The 22,786-nt window shown below is 39.8% G+C and overlaps 2 pseudogenes; both read right to left on the bottom strand.

Annotated features, from left to right (window-relative positions):
• Nucleotides 1–13,541: 13,541 nt before the first annotated feature.
• LOC143650442 (serine/threonine-protein phosphatase 2A 56 kDa regulatory subunit gamma isoform pseudogene) lies at nt 13,542–15,952 on the bottom strand (annotated as a pseudogene).
• A 65-nt stretch (nt 15,953–16,017) lies between these two features.
• LOC143650437 (F-box only protein 34 pseudogene) lies at nt 16,018–21,468 on the bottom strand (annotated as a pseudogene).
• Nucleotides 21,469–22,786: the final 1,318 nt, after the last annotated feature.

Raw genomic sequence — 22,786 nt, 5'->3', positions numbered from 1 at the left:
GTATAAAGTCTAATTTGCATGGTGGGTATCTTGTTCTCTTAATACTACTTGTCATTACTGTGTTCTTGATTCTACCATGAAAGCTATAATGCTGCATTCAAAAAAGCCCATGTGACTTTTTTCCTTTTGTGTTTTGTTGAATGACTGCCCTGAGATGGTCATTTCATGTGAGAAAATTTACCTTCCTCATATATCAGGCAGATTGTGGGAGTTTCCTGTTACTGAGAGCTGAGTACTGTCCCTCAGGATTTCTTCACTTAGTATGTTTGAAAAAAAGCAATATGTATTTCATCAAATAAGTTTCTTTAGATGTTCCTTAGAAATATCTTGTATACTATGTTTTGATATAAATTGAATATTTCAGATATTCTCTTTATTTTCCATTTTCTGTGAGAATAAATTAAAATACTCAGTTGCAATTGTGGATTGTCAAATTAACTTTTTAATTTTGTCAATTTTTTGTATTTATTCTGAGTTAAGAGTACTGTATGCACACAAGTGCATATACTTTTCTTCCAGGTACATTTTTTTATTCTTGACTATTTACAAGTTTTGAATTAAAATATTTTCTTATTCATAATAGTAATAATGCTTTTCTCAATGCCATCTAAATATCAGCAGGCCACACCTTTACTCAAAAGAAAATTGTATACATTGAGTTATAACAACATGGATGACCACATTCCCTGAAGATCATGTATCCATCAAAAAATGTTTTTAAAAGAACTTAATATTGGATTTAGGCTTGTGTTATTAGGATGAGTGTTCAAGGTTATGAGGTATTGCTCTGGATCAGATACTCTATGTAACTCTGTGACAGCCAATCTTAATAGTTCTTCTCTAGAAGGAAGAAAGAATGAGTGGAGCCAAAGCAGCACTTCATCTTATTAGTAGAAAGAGTGGAATGTTTAGTTCATTTTGTGGTTTGGTCCTTTGTCCTTGTTTAGCCTTTTTAGAGAGGTGATTACAGAGTGCCTTTTTTTTCCCTTCTCTTTATCATGGACACCAAGTAACCCCATATGATGGCAAAATTAAGAGCCATTGTTTGTGTCAATTGGAGATTTGTCCCTGTAGTGAGTAGGCTCCCAGTTGTCTGTGGCTGCTTTGCTCTTTCTCATTCATTATCTAGAAATGGAAATACATATTTTTTAGCATGTATCAGAATGTTATTTGTTTTGTTTAAAGCAGCTTAATTAAAATACATAAACTTGGTTATTCATCATACTTTATATGGTAAATACTTTTAACATCTGATATCTATACATTTTAGTAAATTACCTGCGATCATAAACCTAGCAAGGTGCAAGGACAGGATAACAATTCATATTTAAGCCTTTCTCACTTGTGGCCACGCTACCCACTCCAAGCATGTTTGTGTTCAGTTGGAGAAGATTTGTCCCTGCAGTGAGTAGGCTCCCAGTTGTCTGGAGACATCTCAGGGATGTCTTACTACTCTTGACTTGTTTTCGGCTTTCTGGCTTCATTGCAGTCTGCAACAATGGATCAGTAGAGCTTTTTCTCTCACCTTTCTTCCTAATACACATATAAGGTAGTTTGGATGAAAGAGGTGGGAGGCAGTGTAAACCCTATTTTGAAATGTCTTGAAAATTGAGGACGTCATACACACCAGTTGTTTCAGTTTGTTAATACTCCTGAAATGCAGTATATCAGAAATGGGTTTTTTTTTTTCAATGGAGATTTATTAGGTTACAGATTTACAGTTCTAAGGCCAGAAAAATGTCCAAACTAAGGTATCAATTAGGGGATACTGTGCCAGTTTGAAGGATTTATGTGCCCTAGAAAAACCATGTTTTAATCCTAATCAGTCTTGTAGGAGCAACTGTTTCTTCTAATCCCTATTCAGTACTATAGGCTGGAAACTTGATAGGGTTGTCTCCACAGAAATGTGACTCACCCAATTGTGGGTATTAACTTTTGAATAGAGGGAGATGTGACTCTACCCATTCCAGGTGGGGCTTAATTACTTTACTGGAATCCATTAAAAGATGAAGCATCTTGGAGAAAGTTTGAGAATGATGAGTGCAGCAGAGACATGAGAACTACAGAGTCCACTAGCCAGCAATTTTTGGATATGAAGGAGAACACCCCTGGGGGAGCTTTATGAAGCGAGAGGCCTGGAGAGGAAGCTATAAGACATTGCCATGTTCATTATGTGCCTTTTCTAGTTGAGAGAGAAACTGTCAACTTCATCAGCCTTTCTTGAGTGAAGGTAACCTTTTGCTGGTACCTTAATTTGGACGTTTTTATAGACTTACTTTAATTGGGACGTTTTCTTGGCCTTAGAACTGTAAACTGACAACTTATTAAATTCCCTTTTTTAAAAGCCATCCTGTTTCTGTTTCTGTTCCACATTCCAGTGCCTGGCAAACTAAAAAAGATAACTTTACTGAAGAAAGGCCAGTAGCATCCAAGGTTCCTCTGTCACATGGGAAGGCACATGGCAATGACCGCTGATTATTTTCTCCTAGTTTCTGGTTTCACTGGCTGTCTCCAAAATGTCTTTGGGTGTTTCTTTCTCTCTTAGCTTCTACCCAGGCATTTTTCTTTCTCTGTCTCCAAACATCTCTGGGTCTGAGCTCTCTGTATCCTCTCATAAAGGACTCCAGCAAAGGATTAAGACCCACCTTTAATTGGGTGGGTCACATCTCCATGAAAACAACCTAACAAAAAGGACCCACCTACATGGTCTGCACCCATGAGAATGGATTAAAAGAACAGGGTTCAAAACAAATTCAAACTAGCACACTAATTTCTGAACATGATGTGTCCAGTTAAGTTGTATAAAAATGTTTTTCTGAAGAAATGCTTTTGCTCCTCTTCGGTAAAAGCCTTTCAGAGGAAAGCTCTGAAGGAGAGTAGGGCTAAAATATAACAATTATGGAAGACACTGAGGCCATTGGTGTCTGAACATTTTGCAGAAGTGCTATCTTGATTGGGGATTAAAACTGTTTTTAAGAGGAACATCTGTGTCTGAAGAGAAAATGAGTGTTAACTCTGAGAAATGAACTTGTAGTTGGCAAACCAGAATAAAAGAGAACTCTGAGGAACAGAAACAAGACATTAAAGATGGTTTTGAACTATTTATACAAAGATGAAGACAATAGATTATCACGAATTAAATGCAGTGATGAGTGCCTTGGAGCTTAATGAAAAAACAGCAAATGTACTGAAGATTCTTAAATATTATGACATGGATTATGCTGAGGTGTTGGACAAATGATACGTGGTGGCAAGCAGGGCAGGAGAAAATGGAGGATGTTTTTGGACAATTCCAGTGGTGAAACAGTCCAATTGTTTGGGAAAGAGCTTTGATTGATTGGTTTCCATGGGCATTTAGGTGGTGAGGTTGGGCCATGAATTGAAGACAAGCCCAACACTCAAAGCAAACAAAGAGACTACTAGCCAGCATAAGGGTGAACATTTGCGTTTGATAAATTTGTTTTTTGACTTCCAGTTCTAGGAATTGGGGCCATTACAGTAGGGAATACTATGGTCTTGGTAGGAAAGGGCCTTGGCCATCCCAGTTTATCTGGTTATGGCTGAGTGTTCTGTTGGTAACACTGGAAAATTTTCTCTGGTTACTTGTGGATATGGCTTGCAGTTACCAGGTGTAACTTCTTGTCTCCTCTTTTGGTCTTCCACAATGATCCTGGTGTTCGTTTTGGGGCAATAATCTCTATTTCCTGTAGGGAGTCAGAGGAAGAATTAGGATTCTCCAGCCAGCTTTTATACTCAGAAAAATCTGGCAATACTTTAGGAACAAGAAGAACAGAGGCAGTGTCTACTTGTGGATTCCACAGTAGGCTAGGTGGCAATTCTCCAGAAGAATCCATAGCTGAGTCTAAATTATCCACCCTTCATCAGGACAAAAGCCTTTATGGAAAGACAAAATGAGTAGAAATATGGGGAAATGGTAGAGTAGAAATATGGAGGAAGTGGTCTAAATGGAAATGGAATCATAAATATGAAAGCTTTTAAGTTTGCCCTTGACCACTAGCAAGGGGAGACACAGAGGTTTATGAAAGTTGTTAATTTGGATAAAACTTGTGGAAGAAAAAAAATTCATTATGGAGACCATTTGCCCATTTGGAGATAGAAAAGCAGTTAATTGAGGAAGACTTTGGGTATCTTAATCAAACCTGCTGCCTGGCTGACTGGGCAGGTGAAAATTCCCGAAAATTCTACTAGCGCATTTTTGCTCTAATGCCCAGGCTTGAACAGCTTGTGAGGTAACGTAGTGGGAACCTTGGTTTAGGTCATTTATAACAGGAGCACCAAAGGGAACCAGAAGGGATATAGTCCCAAAGGGAAGCATCTGTTAGTGAATGTTGGATAAGCCATCATCAGTCTTGTTTAGGTATCCACTGTACTAGTAGCTTATGGTGTAGCCTTGGAGGAGGGGGTAAAGGGCCTATAGAATTGATCTGTCACAACAGGCAGGCCACTAAGAACTGATCCCTGTCTAGTGGATCTCCAATGTTTTTATTTATAGAGGAGACTATTATCAAATGCCAGTTTAGCCATTGAGGGCCTTAGGGGCAAGCCCTACCACCATGTCCTAAAGTTTCATGTGCCCACCTTGCAAGTTTTAGGGCATAGTTGGGAAGTTTTGTAGGATTAGGCTGATTATATTAGCATTATGGGTAGGGTCTGCTAGGACTGTAGCACATATCCTGGCTAAGTGGTCAACACTAAAGCAGGCCTCTGGATTGGGTGACCAAGTGTGTACAGAAATGGGGGTAACCCAAATAGGAAGTGGGAAGTTACTCATCCTCTGCCAAATGTGGGCATCCCAGAGCTTTACCTTGTAATAAGATTGTCTTTTTCCACTGGCCTTAACAAATAGCTAGGCTGTTAGTGGCTGCCAATGAGCCAGTGAAAACTCAGAGGCCCTGGTTTGAAGTTACTGTGTATCCCAGAAAATACTATGTTCTTTTAGTCCATTATTGTGGGTACAGACCTATTGTTGGTGGGACCTTTTGATTAGGTTGTTTCATTGACATGTGCCCTACCCCATTCAAGATGGATCTTAATCCTTTACTGGAGTCCCACAGGTATGAGGATATGGATAACAGAGAAAAATGCCAGAAAGAGCTTAGAGAGAACAGGAGCAGAAAGCAATAAAACCTGGGAGCGAAGGACCAGCAGACAATGGCTAAGTGCCTTGCTATCTGCAGAGGAACCTCATATGCCGGCAGCCTTTCTTCAGAGAAGGAATCATCCTGTTGATGCCTTAATTGGGACATTTTTATGGCCTTAGAACTGTAAATTTGTGAACAAATAAGTCCCCATTGTAAAAGCCACCTCACTCCTGGAATATTGTAATCTGGCAGTTTTAGCAAACTGAAACAATAGGCCTCAGGTAAGCCTCTTCTTACTAGGGCATCTTGCAAGGGCCAAATGGACCAGTTCTGTTGGGCAGAACCCTGGATGCCATCTCAGGTAAAAGACATTCCTGACATAAAGTGAAATGCTACCACACCTTCAGGATCCACTGCAGCTAATAATGCTGCTATTGACCAAATCCCTGTCCATGTTAGACAGTTATATCCAGGGGGCTCTCTACTTTGCCAATGGAACAGGCAGAAGGGGTGCCTCCACCTCTGCTATGGTTGTGGGTAAGGGGCTGAAATAGTATGATATAGTACAAGTAACATGATACATTGGTGGGCATAAAATAGACAAATGGGAAATATGTTGTCTTCAGAAGGTGAACAGGCCCAGAAGGCTCTGAGCTTATAAGCTGATTTGAAACTGTTGTATACCCCCAAAAAAAGCCATGTTCTTTAATCCTAATTCGGTATTATTGGGTAACATCTTTTTTATTGTTTTCATGGGGATATGATCTATCCAGTTGTGGGTGGGACCTTTTGCTTATTTCCATGGAGAATAGTCTCCAGGAAAATACTGTCCAAGGTGAGGTTGCTTACAGGAGTCCTTTAAGAGGGAACCATTTTGGAAAAAGCTTTAGAGCACATATAGCCAGAGACCTTTGGAGATGCAGAAAGAAAATGCTCCCAGGGAAGTAGTTTCAAGAAGAGAAAGCTAGCAGACATCTCCATGTGCTTCCCAGCTGAGATTTCCCAAATGTCATGGGCCCTTTCTTTGGAATTAAGGTATCTTTCTCTGGATGCCTTAGTTTGGACATTTCTATGGTCTCAGAACTATAAACCTGCAATTTAATAAATTCCCTTTTTAAGAGCCATTCCATTTCTGGTATATTGCATTCCAGCAGCTTAGCAAACTAAAACATTTTAGTACCAGAGAAGTGGGATATTGCTGTGGTTTGCAAAAACCAAACATGTTGGAACAACTTTTTAAATGGATAAGGGGACGATTCTGCAAGAGTTGTGAGAGTCTTGATAGAGAAAGCCCAGAATGCTTTGAAGAGACCGTCGGTAGAAATGTGGATTCTAAAGAAACCTCTGCCAAGGATTAGACACAAATGAGGAATGTGTCATTGCAAACTGGAAGGAAGGGTATTGTTCTAGTTTGTTAGCTGCCAGAATGCAATATACCAGAAATGGAATGGCTTTCCAAAAGGGGAATTTAATAAGTTGCTCGTTTACAGTTCTAAGGCTGAGAAAATGTCCCAGTTAAAACAAGTCTATAGAAATGTCTAATCAAAGGCATCCAGGGAAAGATACCTTGGTTCAAGAAGGCCAATGAAGTTCAGGGTCTCTCTCTCAAGTGAGAAGGCACATGGCGAACACAGTCAGGGCTTCTCTCTCTGCTGGAAGGGCACATGGCAAATACGGTGTCATCTGCTAGCTTGGTCTCCTGGCTTCCTGTTTCATGAAGCTCCCCGGGAGGCGTTTTCCTTCTTCATCTCCAAAGGTCGCTGGCTGGTGGACTCTCTGCTTCATGGTGCTGCAGCATTCTCTGCTCTCTCTCTGAGTCTCTCTGAATCTCCAAAATGTTTCCTCTTTTATAGGACTTCAGAAACTGATCAAGACCCACTCAAATGGGTGGAGACATGTCATCCCCTAATCCAGTTTAACAACCATTCTTAACTAAATCACATCAACCAGGGAGATGATCTCATTACAGTTTCAAATATACAGTACAGAATAGGGATTATTCTACCTTTAAGAAATGAGATTTATATTAAAACATGGCTTTTCTTAGGGGGCATACTTCCTTTCAAACCAGCACAGGTATCCTTGTTTTAAAGTGGCAGAAAAGTCAGCAAAATTGACTACTGGTTTTGGAGGGAGGGGAGGTTTTAAAAGCCATTAACTTGAATATTTAGCAGAAGAGATTTCCAAACTAAATGTGGAAAGTGCAGTCTGGCTGCACCTTGAAGCTTATAGTAAAATGTGACAAGAAAGAGGTAAGTTGAGAACTTAACTCCTGCAAACAAAGAAAGCAGAAATTGATGGTCTGGAAAATTCTGGGCTTCTAGAAAGTGCGAACATAGAGAATAGGGCCCCCTATGAGGATTTAACCAAAGATGGAATCAGTCAGCCATTACAGGACAAGCAAGAATTTAAGATGGAGTTATCTAGAAAGGATCTGTGGAAAGTCTTTTTGTCTGATGGGCATGATTCCGATGTACTAGAAAACCAACAAGAGAGTTGTGGGATCTGTATAAATGGAACCATTGCCAGTCTGGACTAAAAGGGACAGAAAAGGGACAAATTGAAGGAAAAATACCTTCAGAGGCAGAACCCTAGAAACTAAGTTGTGAAGCCAAGAAACCTTGGGCCAGAAGAGTGGCCCCAACTCATGCACCTGAAGGGAGGCAAGTTTGCCCTGAAGGCACAGGGTAGGCCTTCTGCCTAGATGTTCTGGAAGAGTTATGGTACCTGTGCTGGTTTGAAAGGATTTATGTACCTTTCAAACATTAAGCCATGTTTCAATCCTAATCAATTTTGTGGGCGCAACTGTTTGTTCTAATCACTATTCAATACTATAGGCTGGAAACTTGATTAGCTTATCTCCACAGAGATGTGACTCAATCAATTGTGGGTTTTAGGCTTGATTAGATGAAGACATGTCTCCACCCATTCCAGGAGGGTCTTGATTACTTTACTAGAATCTTTAAAAGAGGGAGCATTTTGGAAAAGGCTTGAGATTCTGAGAGAGCAGAGAATGCCAAAGGAATGACGAGAGACCCACCAGGCAGGGAACACACGCTGCCAGAGACCTTTGGAGATGAAGAAGGAATATGCCCCTGGGGGAGCTTCATAAAACATGAAGCCAGGAGAGAACGCTCGCAGATGCTGCCATGTTCACCATGTGCCTTTTCAGTTGAGAGAGAAACCCTGAACTTCATCGGCCTTTCTTGAGTGAAGGTAACCTCTTGCTGATGCCCTAGATTGGGACATTTTCTTGGCCTTAGAACTGTAAGCTGTCAACTTATTACATTCCTCTTTTAAAAAGCCATCCATTTCTAGTATATTGCATTCCGGCAACTAGCAAACTAGAACAGTACCCTAGGCCTCCAAGACAGCTGAACATAATCCTAGGGGGTTGGGGGAAGCCTGGCTGTCACCCCACTGTTCTGGAAGGGTTGAGCATGTGCCCTGGAGACGGCAGAGATTCTAGGTGCTGCCCCAATGTTTGCATTGGGGCAAACGTTGGACGATGGAGCCAAGAAAAAGGTGGTCTCCCCAGTGGTTGCAATTGAAGAGAACACGGCTGCTGTGTAAGTGCTTGGAAAGGGTGAGACTACTGTTCTATCAAGCCCCAAGAATAAATGACTCTCAGACTTTAAAATCTAGTGGAGTTTGCCCTGTTGGTTTTGGGAACTGTTTGGGAACTTTGACCCATGTGTTCCTCTCAGTAGCTCCCTCTGGAAGTGGAGTCATATATCCTATGACTGTCCCTCCTTTATATATTGGAAGCAGATAACTTGTTCTGAATTTTACAAGTCCAGAGCTAGAGAATTTTACCTTAGGACAGACCATGCCTGTGGCTGACTTTGATGAGATTTTGTACTGTTTCTGATGGTTTAAGAGTTTGTGATATTGTAATGGAATTAATATACTTTGTGTATGGAAAGAACATGCCTTTTTATGGTTCACAGGGTGGAATGTGCTGGTTTGAAACTGCTGTGTGCCCTAGAAAAGGCATGTTCTAATTCGATATTGTTGGGTGTGATATTTTTTATTGTTTCCATGGAGATGTGACCCACCCAGTTGTGGGCAGTGTCTTTTGATTAGGTAGTTTCCATGGAGAAGGATCTCTGCCCAATCAAGATGGAGTTGCTAACTGGAATCCTTTAAGAGAAAACCATTTTGAAAAAAGCTTTAGAGCCCATATAGCCAGAGACCTTTGGAGATGCTGGAAGAAAATGCCCCAGGGAAGCCATTTGAATAAGCCAGTAAAGAAAGCTAGCAGCCGTTGTTATGCGCATATCCAGCTGAAAGAGAAATCCTGAACGTCATCAGCCCTATCTTTGGAGTTAAGTTATCTTTCTCAGGATGCCTCAGTTTGGACATTTCTGTGACCTTAGAACTATAAACCTGCAACTTAATAAATTTCCTTTTTTATTTTTATTTTTATTTATTAATTTAAAAAATTTAACAAACAAAAACATTCTCAACGTATGATCATTCCATTCTACATATATAGTCAGTAATTCACAATATCATCACATAGTTCCATATCATTATCTTGATCATTTCTTAGAACATTTGTATCAATTCAGAAAAAGAAATGAAAAGACAACAGAAAAAGAAATAAAGTGAAAACAGAAAAGAAATATATTATACATACCATGCCCCTTACCCCTCCCTTTCATTGATCACTAGTATTTCAAACTAAATTTATTTTAACATTTGTTCCCCCTATTATTTATTTTTATTCCATATGTTCTACTCGTCTGTTGACAAGGTAGATAAAAGGAGCATCAGACACGAGGTTTTCACAATCACACAGTCATGTTGTGAAAGCTACATCATTATTCAGTCATCATCAAGAAACATGGCTACTGGAACACATGGCTACATTTTCAGGCAGTTTCCTCCAGCCTCTGCATTACATCATGAACAACAAGGTGATATCTACTTAATGCATAAGAATAACCTCCAGGATAACCTCTCAACTCTGTTTGGAATCTCTCAGCCATTGACACTTTGTCTCATTTCACTCTTACCCCTTCGAGAAGATTTTCTCAATCCCTTGATGCTGAGTCTCAGCTCATTCTAGGATTTCTGTCCCACATTGCCAGGAAGGTCCACCCCCCTGGGAGTCATGTCCCACATAGAAAGGGGGAGGGTGGTGAGTTTTCTTGTTGTTTTGGCTAGAGAGAGAGGCCACATCTGAGCAACAAAAGAGGCTCTCTTGGGGATGACTCTTAGGCCTAAATTTTAAGTAGACTTGACCTATGCTTTGTGGGGTTGAGTTTCATATGAACAAATCCCAAGACTGGGGGCTCAGCCTATAGCTTTGGTTGTCCACACTGCTTTTGAGAATATCAAGAATTCAATTTGGGGAAGTTGAATTTCTCCCCGTTCTCACCATTCCCCGAAGGGGACTTTGCAGATATTTTCCGCTCATTGATCAAATCACTCTGGGATTCACTGAGGCATCAGTCTGAACAAACCAACAAAATCTCATGTCCTACCCAAGGTTCCATGTATTATTGGTGTTCAACCAAGCTATCTACATAAGTTATATTAGGAAATGCACTAGTCAAAATATAAATTTTGTACCAAATAAACATTTTTTTGCTTTAGTCTCACACATAAGTTGAAATTTTAAATTCCCTTTTTAAAAGCCATTCTGTTTCTGGTATATTGCATTCTGGCAGGTTTAGCAAACTAAAACAGCTTGCTTTAGTTTGCTAAACTATGTTAGCATACTAAACTTAGTTTTAGTTTAGGAGGCCATAATAGTGAAAGTTGTTATTTGGTGTCCTCCTATATTGTTTGATCCTCTGATGACCACATGATATCCAGGAACTTGACAGACCTGGCAGCACCCTGGATCATGTGAGACATGATGGTCCAGCCCTTTATTTTAGGTGTTTTGTGAGGGAGGTTAGATATCAAGTCACCTGTTCTTGAATAGGGCCCTGTAATAAAATTTCATCAATATAAGGCCAAAAACTCATCTTTGCAAATTAGAGTGAGGATAAATTCCAATGGCAGAGAATCACAGGCCACCGCTGGACTATTCAGGATTCCGTAGGGAACAAGGGGAATATATATTGAGTATCCTAAAAAGTGAAGGTAAATTGTGGTTGGAATTATTTAGAAATGGGAACTGAGTAAAACATATTAGCTAGCTCAACCATAGCCCAGTAGTCACCCACAGCCCTGATAAGCTGTGGTGGCATTAGGCAAGGGGACTATTATTGGAGGGACTGTGGCATCAAGGGGCCCTACACCCCTGTAGTAATAGTTTGTTGAGATACATTGTAGATTAAAAGGAACCCCACATTTAAATAGGGGGGTTTTGCCCAGAGTTATGTTAACTTGGGCACCCATGTCTATGAGGACCCTGTTTTAGTTTGTTAATACTGCTGGAAATGCAATATACCAAAAACGTGTTTGCTTTTATAAAGGGGATGTACTAAGGTTCAAATTTACACTTCTAAGGCCATAAAAATGTCCAAACTAAGACATCCAGAAAAAGATCCTTGACTCAAGAAAGGCCAATCAGGGAAAGCACGTGGCTGGTGTCTGCTGATCCTTTGGCTTCTGGTTACAAACAGCTTCTGCAGGAGTGTTTTCTTTCTGCATCTCCAAAGTCTTTCTCTGTTTCAGCTCTGAAGCTTTTTCCAAAATGGTTCCCTCTTAAAGAACTCCAGTAAGTGACCCACCTTGAATGGATGGAGACACATGTCTCTGGAAACTACCTAAACAACTGGGTGTGTCACATCTCCATGGAAACAACTTAATAAAAAGACCCCTGTTCTAGTTTCCTAGCTGCGGGAATGCAGTATATCAGAAACAGAATGGCTTTTAAAAGGGGGAATTTAATTGATCCAAATGTTCTAAGAAATGATCATGATGATGAATATACAACTATGTGATGAAAGAAAAGAATGTTCATATTGTATGTTGATTGGTTTTATTAATAAAAATTTTTTAAGAGGGGAAGTTTATTAAATTGCAAGTTTATAGTTCTAAGGCTGTGAGAATGTCCAAATTAAAGCAAGTCTATAAAAATGTCCAAATTAAGGCACCAAGAAGTTACCTTCACTCAGGAAAGGCTGATGAAGTTCAGGGTTTCTCTGTCAACTGGAAAGGCACATGGTGAACATGGTGACGTCTAATCACTTCCTCTCCAGGCCTCTTGCTTCATGAAGCTACCCCAGGGGTGTTCTCCTTCTTCATCTCCACAGATCTCTGGCTAGTGGACTCTCCTCCTGGCTCTCGTCATTCTAAAAAGGGACTCTCTAAAATGCTTCCTATTTTAGATGTTTCCAGTAAACTAATCAAGACCCACCTGGAATGGGTGGAGCCACAACTCCATGGAAACCATCTAATCAAAAGTTAATATTGGGTGGGCAATGGTGGCTTAGTGACAGAGTTCTCGCCTGCCATGCTGGAAACCCGGGCTTGGTTCCCGGTGCCTGCCCATGCAAAAAAAAAAAAAGAAAGATTAGTTGATTAATTTTTTAATCACAATTGATTGGGTGAGTCACATCCCCATGGGAAGAATCAAAAATCTCCCAGCCACCAATATGAATGAGGATTAAAGGAAATGACTTTTCTGGGGTCCACCACACATTCAAACCAGCACAATCTCACCCAACAATATTCAGGGTTAAAGAACATGACTTTTCTGGGGTACAGAACAGTTTCAAACCAGCACAATCTCACCCAACAATATTCAGGGTTAAAGAACATGGCTTTTCTGGGGTACAGAACTGTTTCAAACCAGCACAGGCCCCAAAATGTTGTTTATTATATGCACTCCAGTGCGCCTCCAAGGGTGTATGTGATTGTCCTCAGGTGATGGGGCAAATGCCTGGGAGGTGCTGAATCCCTAGGGGATGGGGGTGGGATGGGGTTGTCATTGATGGATCAGGATAAGGGAACTCAGTGGACCACCAGGTAGGAGTGGAGAGGCCAGATATTGGAGGCCATCAGCAGGAGAAGATGGTTCCCCCAGAGGATGGTCCTCTGTAAGGTTTTTCTTTTCTTTTCTTTTATGGCTGCAGAATTTTATTTTGAAAAGTCTTTTTTTTAAACTTTAAAAAAAAACAGATTTTTATTTAAGAAAACAAACACTACACTTCGAACCACCAAAAATTGATATGTTAGTTAGCTTAACCATAGGCATGTTTAAATAAAGTATCCAAATAATAATTGTAAAACCTGTGTTTTCACAGTAAATTTCATAAACCAATTTAAAATTAAGGTAACAAGGAAAAAATCGACAAATTCAAAACAGCAGAGTTTCTTAGATTCTAAATATTAAACATGTTTTAAATATCATTTGTTTAACTATCAGAACTGTGTATGTTCTCAAGATATCAAGTAGAAAGTTATTGCAAATATCAGCTTTTCTATAATAGTGACCTATGTTACTAAACATTTTCAAATTTTTTATTTCAGGAATTTATTTTATCTAATATTACTGTAGCTGCCTATAGTTCTTTTTTACACTTTATTTTGTAAAATATAACATATATACAAAGCAAAGAAAGAAAACAGCAATAATTTTCAGAGCACACTTTAACAAGCAGCTACAGAACAGGTCTCAGAGTTTGTCATGGGCTACCATTTCCTCATCTCAGATTTTGCCTTCTGGCTGCTCGAAAACACTGGAGGCTTTATCAGAGTCATAATAATGAAATCATATAGCATCTGTCCTTTTGTGTCTGACTTACTTCATTCAGCATTGTGTCCTTAAGGTTAATCCATATTGTTATATGTTCTAGAATGTCATTTTGTCTAACTGCTGCATAATATTCCATCATATGTATATACTACATTTTGTTTGTCTACTCATCTGTTGATTGGCACCTGGATTGTTTCCATCTCTTGGCAATTGTGAATAATGCTGCTATGAACATTGGTGTGCAGATGTCTGTTCATGTCACTGTCTCAACTCTTCCAGGTATATAGCAAGTATTGGTATTGCCAGGTCTTAGGGCAACTCATATTTAGTTTTCTGAGGAATCGCCAAACTGACTTCCACAGTGGCTGAACCATTATACATCCCCACCAACAGTGAATAAGTGTTCCAGTTTCTCTACATCCGCTCCAACATTTATAGTTTGCTGTTTAATAGCAGCTATTCTTATAGGTGTCAGGTTTTCTTAATTTATATCTCATTGTTTTCTTAATTTCTATCTCCGTAATAGCTGATGAAGATGAGCAGCTCTTCATGGGCTTTTTTTTTTCTTTTTACAAAGTTGAATTTTTTTTTACTGCAGATCATTTCATATACAATGTTAAGGGAATTGATTTCCCTCCCCTCCCATGATGAAACCACATTCCTATCTTATAAAAACATTTTTATAATCCTAAACATTTTCATGTTACTTTCTTTTCAGTACCTGGGGATTTGTTTGGCGAGATTTTCTATTTTAACCCATGCTTCTTCTCATTCTTTCATCTTTAGCTTCTCTTTCAGTTTCTCTGCTTTGAACTGTTGGGTGCGGTCATCAAACAGTTTTTGGTTCATCTCTGTGAAGAGTTCCAGTGCATTGTATATCAAGCCCTGTGTGGTCTTGTTCCAGTGGGTCTTCGAGTTGCGGTACAAGGATGGAAACATGATGGGCAGAATCTTAGCTGCGTTGTCACTGATTAAGCTCATAATATACTCATTGTTCTAATAGTATAGGGCTTGCTCAGCCACCTGGAAATGTGGACTGGAAACACATTTGGCCAATTGCCTGAAAAGAGGCTCCATGATCTTCACAAATTCCAATGGTTCAATAACATCTAAAATTTCTTGTAATTCATTTAAGAACATTACTTCTTTTGGACTGTGAGTCTTTGGCCAGTATTTGAGAAATGCCATTACCACTGGCTCAGTAAAGGTGCAGTCCTTTTCTAAAAACTGCACCACGCAGTATGCCAGCTGTGGATGGCACTCAGGGATTTTACTTTGTGCAGCGGTAATAACATCTTCAATAAAAAATCTTGTGCTCCTCTTTTAGCGGTAAGGCAAATCCATTACTTATACTTCCCAGTATTTCCAGTTATTTTGCTATGCCATTGTGATGTTCTGTTTCAAAAATAAACCTATTAAATATTTATCCCTGTTTTCTGGTGTAAGCTCTTAAGCCTAAGAATTTTCCATAGATTCTGTGAAGGATAGTTTTAAGAAAATCTCTCTCTCCAGGATCTTCACTGTCAGAGTTCTAAACGCTGCAGTACAAATTTCTGATCAATATATTTCTTTGCTGTGTTAGGTTGGAAATCTGGAGACTCTAAAAATCTTAAGAAAAATTCATAAGCAAGCTGTAGGTGAGGCCAGGCTGCTTCTAACATCGGCTCAACTTCCTCTGGGTCCAACTCTGCTCCAGTAGGATTGGAGGAAGGTGGTAATGTTCGAAACACATTAACTGCAAACATATGGACGAATTCTGGGTAAGTAGGCTCTGTGATCACATTCCAGTTGTGTGTGATATATTCTACCATTTCACTTAGAGCAGCTTGTTTTACTTCCTTCCACTTTAGGTCAGTGAGTGGATCAGAAACAAAGTCAAAGAGGACACAATACTGATGTAATTTCTGAATAAAAATCTTCTCTTGTTTAGCTGGAGAAACATCTTTTAAGGATGGTAGTTTTTTAAGTTCTCTATTATTGTTGGTGCTAAACGTGGACAAATTCTGCTGTTTGTCTGTCTTCACGATAGGCTGAGGGACTGGGACTTTTATTAGACATTGCAGAGTGGGGACCCCAATACTGTTTCTGCTGGGAATCTCTAATTCTACTGTGTCTTGTCCTTCTCTTGAACTGTTTCCACTTTTCCTGCTTTTGGTGAATCTTTCTCTTTCTTGCTTTTATTTGGCATGGCTGGTGCGGGCTGCCCCCACTGCCACCGGCCCCGCATAGCAGTGCCCTCCCGCCTCCCTGGCTGCCCCTGCCATGGCTCGGGGGCTCTTGCTTCCCCTCTCCCAGCTCCCACAGGCTGCGGCAGCCATGGCCACGGTGTCTCTCTTCATGGGCTTTTTAGCCATTTGTATTTGCTCTTCAGAAAAGTGCCTTTTCATATACTCTGCCCAGTTTATAATTTGGGTTGCTTGTTCTTTTGTTGTTGAGCTGTATAATTTCTTTATGTACATAGGAGATCAAGCTTTTATCTGATTTGTGGTTCCCAAATATTTTCTCTCATTGAGTTGGCTGCCTCTTCACCTTTTTGACAAAGTCCTTTGAGGCACAGAAGCTCTTGATCTTAAGGAGTTCCCATTTGTCTATTTTTTTCTTTTGCAGCTTGTGTTTTAGTAAAAAGTTTAAGAAGCTACCTCTTCTTACGAGACCTTTGTGGTTTTTGTTTGTTTGTTTGTTTGAAGATGACTGATTAGTTTAATTAGGGACTTACCAACAGGAGGAAAAAATCTTCCAGCGGCAACCAGTAGGGACACAAAGGTCAGCACTCCACACCAAAAACTAAAAGCTATTACTAGATCTTGAAAATGTTTCCCTAAATTGTCTTCTAGAAGTTTTATGCTACTGGCTCTTACATTTAGGTCTTTAATATATTTTTAATTAATTTTTGCATAGAGTGTAAGGAAGGGTCCCTCTTTCATTCTTTTGGCAGTTCTCCCATGCCTATTTACTGAGAAGACTATTCTGCCCCAGTTCATTGGATTTAGGGGCCTTATCAAAGATCAAATGTCCATAAGTTTGGTGGTCAATCTCTGCACTCTCGATTTTATTCCATTGACCGGTCCTGTGTTTGTGCCAGTATCATGCTGTTTTAGCCACTGTAGCTTTATAGTAAGCTTTAAAGTCAGGAAGTGTTAGTCCTCCCACTTCCCTCTTCTTTTTTAGGATATCTTTAGCTACTCAGGACCTCTTTCCCTTCCATATTAATTTGATAAGCAGCTTTTCCAAGACATCAAAGTAGGTTGTTGGGATTTTGATTAGTATTGCATTGAATCTGTAGATCAGATTGGGTGGAATTGACATCTTGACAATTCAGCCTTCCTATCCATGAGCATGGAATATCTTTCCATCTATTTAGGCCATTTTAAAATTTCTTTTAGCAGTTTTTTTTTTTTTTGGTAATTTTCTGTGTTTAAGTCCTTCACATCCCTGGTTAGGTTTATTCACAGATACCTGATTCTTCTGGTTGCTATTTTGAATGGAATTTTTTCCTTAGTTGTCACCTCAGATAGGTCATTGCTTGTGTATAGAAAGATTAGTGATTTTTGTACAATAATCTTGTGTCCCACCACTTTGCTGGATTTATTAGTGCAGGTAGCTTTGCTATAGATTTCTCAGGGTTTTCTAAGTATAGGATCATGTCATCTGCAAATAATGAAACTTTTACTTTTTCCTTTTCTGTTTGGATGCCTTTTATTTCTTCCTCATGTCTAATCGCCACAGCTAGTAGTTCTAGTACAATGTTGAATAATAGTGGTGACATTGGGCATTCTTGTCTCCTTCCCGATCTTAGGGAAATGCTTTCAGTTTTTCACTGTTAAGTATGATACTGGCTATGGTTTTTTCATATGTGCCCTTTATGAGATTGAGAAAGTTTCCTTTAATTCCTATCTTTTAAAGTGTTTTTATCAGGAAAGGATGCCGGATTTTGTTGAATGCTTTTTCAACATGCTATGATCATGTATTTTTCTCTTTCAGTTTGTTAACGTGCTGTATTATGCTCATCAATTTTCTTATGCGGAACCACCCATGCATTCCTGGTATAAACCCCACTTGGTCATGATAGATTATTCTTTTAATGTGGTATTGGATTCGATTTGCTAGTATTTGTTAAGAATTTTCACATCTATGCTCATTAGGATGATTAGTCTGTAGTTTTCTTTTCTTATAGCATCTGTATCCGATTTTGGTCTTAGAGAGATATTTATAAAATGAGTTAGGTAGCATTCCTTTTTCTTCAGTTTTTGGAAGACTTTAAGCAGGATTAGCATTAGTTCTTTTTGAAATGTTTGATAAAATTCTCCTGTGAAGCCATCTGGTGCTGGGCTTTCCTTTGTGGGAAGATTTTTTTTTCCCCATTTAAGATGCATGTTTTTATTGAAGTTAAAAAATTTTTTTGTAACCAGACAGAAAGTTAAAGTAGACAAGGATGTTATAATCTGACTATATATAACATTGTAATTCTTTGCAAATCACTAAAATATAACAAAGGATTTTTCTTTGTGCTAATCTTAAGGTTGTCCAGTTAAATCATTATTTGATATCCTTTGAACAGGTTAGCCTCTTAACTATTTATTGTTTCTTCTCAGAAACATTTATGTAATATACAGGAAACATTCATAGTTCATTTGGTAAATATTCTTATTTTATTCAGGATGTACAAATTTGAGACAGGACAATAAAAAACACAGTTATAGCCGCAACACTGTTCCAGCTGCATTGTGGTGATTATGTTGTTCAGTCAGTTGTCCATTATATACAACTGGGTTTTTTGATAATATTATTTAAGAGGGGCCAAAAGCACTCATCTAAAGGTATAGGCACTCGTGTTTAAGGTGTGTTTTCCACAGTCCTATGAACACACAACAATTATATACGCTGTAAACACCACGGGGCATGAAGTCCATTTTTGACCACAAACATCATTCTCACAGGAGCAAACACGTAAGTTCTAAGGTAAGATGCCTGACTTTTCCTTTTCAAGCAGACTTTTCATTTAAGAGGGCTGCTATTCATCTCTGAACACTATTTGCCTTTTCAAATATGGTGCCAGTGATGGAAATATTTCTGGCACCTTTCTGGAGAGTGCCTGCAGAGTCTGCAGTGTTCTCTTCTGATCATCCTCAATGGGACACAAATCTTCATCCTTTGAGAATAGATGTGATTTTTTAAGAAAACAGGCATAGTTATTCATAGCCAAGTGAATCAAACTGGAATTCCACCCTGGATCAAATGGGAGGTGCCACTATAGAGCAGTAATAAGACCAATTTTCTTGTAATTGCAATTTAAAAATACCGAGCGATGGCTTTCCTAGTGGAGTAAGATTTTTTGAGCATGACTGTGAAGACTCTGGGAAGAAAGACTCACTTGAATGATATATCTGGGTAGTATGTTTGCAGTTTTTTAAAATCAGGTTTTTTTGGTTGCCTCTCACATGGACTATAATATTCCTCTTCAGTTGCAGTCCCTTTTGCTTTCTTATGGATTGTCCGATTAAAGCTGTGGCAGGCAGGGACCCAGTGATTGTCGTGAAGCCCCAGCTTACAGCCAGGGAAGCCTTTCTGAGATCAGTGGCAGCACATACAGTATCCTGGCCCATAGGGCAATGCCTGGCAATAGGGTGGGGTGCCACCTGCTCAGGGACATGTTCCCTACATATTTTTTCTTCCACTGCTTGTAAGGATCCTCTCTCTAGTGTGGATCTCGATCCCAGTGAGAATCTGCTGCTCTGATGTTGTAATATGCAATGATAAACTTAAAATAGCAGCAGGTACATTTAAGAGCCACTAAACTCTTGGTGGGAAGTAACCTGAAGATTTTCATCTTAATGTGGTGGGGCAAAAAAGCCATGTACTGCTGAGGTTCAAAAGCTGCTGGATTTTAAACCTGGTCTCCAAAATGTCATGAGACACCTGCTTCTTCCAACTGGATGTTTCATGAACTGGTGCTGTACCTTCCACAGAATATGGGGGCAGGACAAATGGCTCAGCTGAAACATTTTTTTCCTTGGATGCACAGTCATCCTCTTCAAGCTGGCCGTCCTGAAGACTCTTTTGTTGTGCTTTCATTCAACTGGGGACAGTCCAACTGGCACTGATCAGGTGACAAAAATTTTTTTTTTTCTAGACCAAACGAGATCTTTCTCAACCTTGGACACAATGATGCTAATGCACAAAGATTCTTTTCTTCTTTGATCAGGATTTTGGCTAGTAAGTGGTACAAGACCTCTACTTTTAAAATCATCAGCATTTGTGGGCAGTTCAGTGGCTTGGGGACCGGTGTGAAGAGGAAAAGGTAACCCAACAAGTTCCTCTGTCTTTTCCACAACATAGCTGTTGCGGTTTTTCATGGCAGTTTGCTGACCTGGCTCTAATTCTGCACTGTCCATATGGAAACTCACATCTGCCGGTAATGAGGGACAGCTCTGAGAAGCACTGTCCCAGGGCTGGTCCTCTTTAGGAGAATAAGGGTCAGCTCTTGAGGGGCTGCAGTCCACAGACAGAAACCCCACGGGATTCATCCGAGTGTCAGGTGCCTATAAGGCACCATTGTTTTTTTTTTGCCTTCATCAGCCTGATTGTCATTTGCAAGCAACACCAGCCCACATTCCAGCGGAAACTGTTATTCCTCGAGAGGCTCCCAGGCTCACGCTGGTTCTGCTGTTTCAGACACTTTGACTCCAGTCTGGCTACCATGTCAAGGACCCGCACTGGCTCACTCTGGTTCACCAGCCTCAGGATTTCCCCTTTCTGTGGGTTCTTCACAGGCTCCTGGGGTAGAGAAGGGCTCAGAGGCTGGAGGTACACCTCTGGAAAACCTCACAACAGCAGATGAGTTGGGGTAGCTTTTTCCACAGCTGGTAAGCAGAGTACTTGTTCTTTGCTCAAGGAAGGCCACCATATGTATGACTGACAGACCCTGCGTAGACTGCATCCCCATTGTCACTCACGTAGTGCACAGAGCAGTGCTCAGTGCCACAGGCAAAAGGCTCAGGCTGGGGGCACCTGCTGTTGACTTCCCTCATCCTTTCTAACTGTATGTTGGCTTTTTAAAGATCTGATTTTTTCATTCTTTTAGTAGTTCTCCTATCAATATCCCAAGAGCTTTTTATTTTCATAGATCCTATCCTGTTGCTACACTGGTGGGCTGCAAAGAAAGCAATTTTCTCCTTGATATTTCCTGGTTTCACAACAGCCCAGATATCCAGTGGCCCTTCCCCTTCTTCGCCCTGGTGGATTGTCATAGGGGTGCATTCTTTTCTCTACAGGACTCATCCCACTCATACTGTACAGAACATTTGGAGAGAGGATCCCAAAAGGCTTTCGAGATGAGGCTTTACTAAGAGAGGCTGAAGGAAAGACACTTGGTTTCAAGTAGCTAGCTGTGCATTTTTCATCTTTTATACCCCTGTGGTGGCTCACAGGAATTCTCAGAGCCTCCCTGCTGATTTCCAGAGGTTGTTCTTTCTTCTGGAGTTTCTAGTACGGCTTTAGGTGCATAACAGAGGGCTTTTCTTCCTTTTAATAAGTTCACTGTGAAGTATGTACAGGTAGAAGGTTTGTCTTCTAACCTTAACCTTCAGTCTCCTCTTAAGATTGGCAGGCCGCGGGTCCCGGCAGCAGGAGAGCCGATCCGGTGCCTCCTCACGGCCTATCCGTGATAGCCTCAGCTTCAGGCCGGAGCGGGAACCCCACTCTCGCCCGCCTGAGCCTCCTTGGCCCGCCGGGGCACTCAGCAGCGCCCCAGGAGGAGGTGGGGGCCGCCAGTGGTCTGCCAGACTGTGGGAAGATTTTTACTAACTGATTGAAGCTGTTTTGTTTTTGTTTTCTTTTTAACTTTTTTTATTGTATAGTATAACATATATACAAAACAAAGAAATAAAAAAGCAATAGTTTTCAAAGCACTCTTCGACAAGGGTTATAGGACAGATCCCAGAGTTTGTCATGGGCTAACATACTATCCTCTCAGATTTTTCCTTCTAACTGCTCCAGAATGTAGGAGGCTAGAGGGCGTAAATATTTTTTTATCATGACAATCGACTGTTTTTCTTTCTTTTTTGTGTGAAAAAGAACATATATGCAAAAAGCTATAAATTTGAAAACACAGCACCACAAAGTTGTAGAACATATTTCAGAGTTTGACATGGGTTACAATTCCACAATTTAGGTTTTTTCTTCTTTGCTGTTCTAAAATACTGGAGACCAAAAGAGATATCAGTTTAATGAGTCAGTATTCATATTCATTTGTTAAATCCTATCTTCTCTGTATACCTTCACCATCATGAATCTCTTTACTTTTAATTGGTTTGTGGAGACTTTCAATTTCTTCTCAAATCAGTATAGGTAATTTGTTTATTTCTAGCAATATGTCCATTTATCTAAGTTGTCTGGTTTGTTGGCATATAGTTGTTCATAATATTCTCTTACGATTTTTAAAATTTATTCATGATCTGTGGTAATGACCCCCCTCTCATTTCTTATTTTGTATATTTGTGTCCTCTTTCTCTATTCCTTTGTTACTCTAGCTAGGGGTCCATCAGTTTTACTGATTTTCTCAGAGAACTAACTTTCAGTTTTGTTAATTCTTCCTATTGTTTCATTGTTCTCCAGCTTGTTTATTTCTGCTTTAATTTATTTTTTATCTTCTTTTATTTGCCTTGGGGTTGGTTTGCTGGTCTTTCTCTAAATTGTCCAGGTGAGCCATTAAATCCTCAAGTTTTGCTCATTCTTGTTTCTTAATATGGGCATTTAGGGCAATAAATTTCCCTCTCAGCATTGCCATTGTCACACCCCATAAGTTTTGCTATGTTGTATTCTCATTATCATTTGTCTCCAGATATTTACTGATTTCCCTAGCAATGTCTTCCTTGACCCACTGATTATTTAAGAGTGTGTAGTTTAATGTCCACATATTTTTGAAAACTCTGGTTCTTTGGTGATAATTAATTTCCAGCTTTATTCTGCTGTGATCAGAGAAAGTGCTTTGGATAATTTCAAACTTATTAAATTTATAAAGACT

Source organism: Tamandua tetradactyla, chromosome 11 (assembly GCF_023851605.1).
Source record: "Tamandua tetradactyla isolate mTamTet1 chromosome 11, mTamTet1.pri, whole genome shotgun sequence".
NCBI lineage: Eukaryota > Metazoa > Chordata > Mammalia > Pilosa > Myrmecophagidae > Tamandua > Tamandua tetradactyla.
This window is presented reverse-complemented; position numbering and strand designations above follow the sequence as displayed.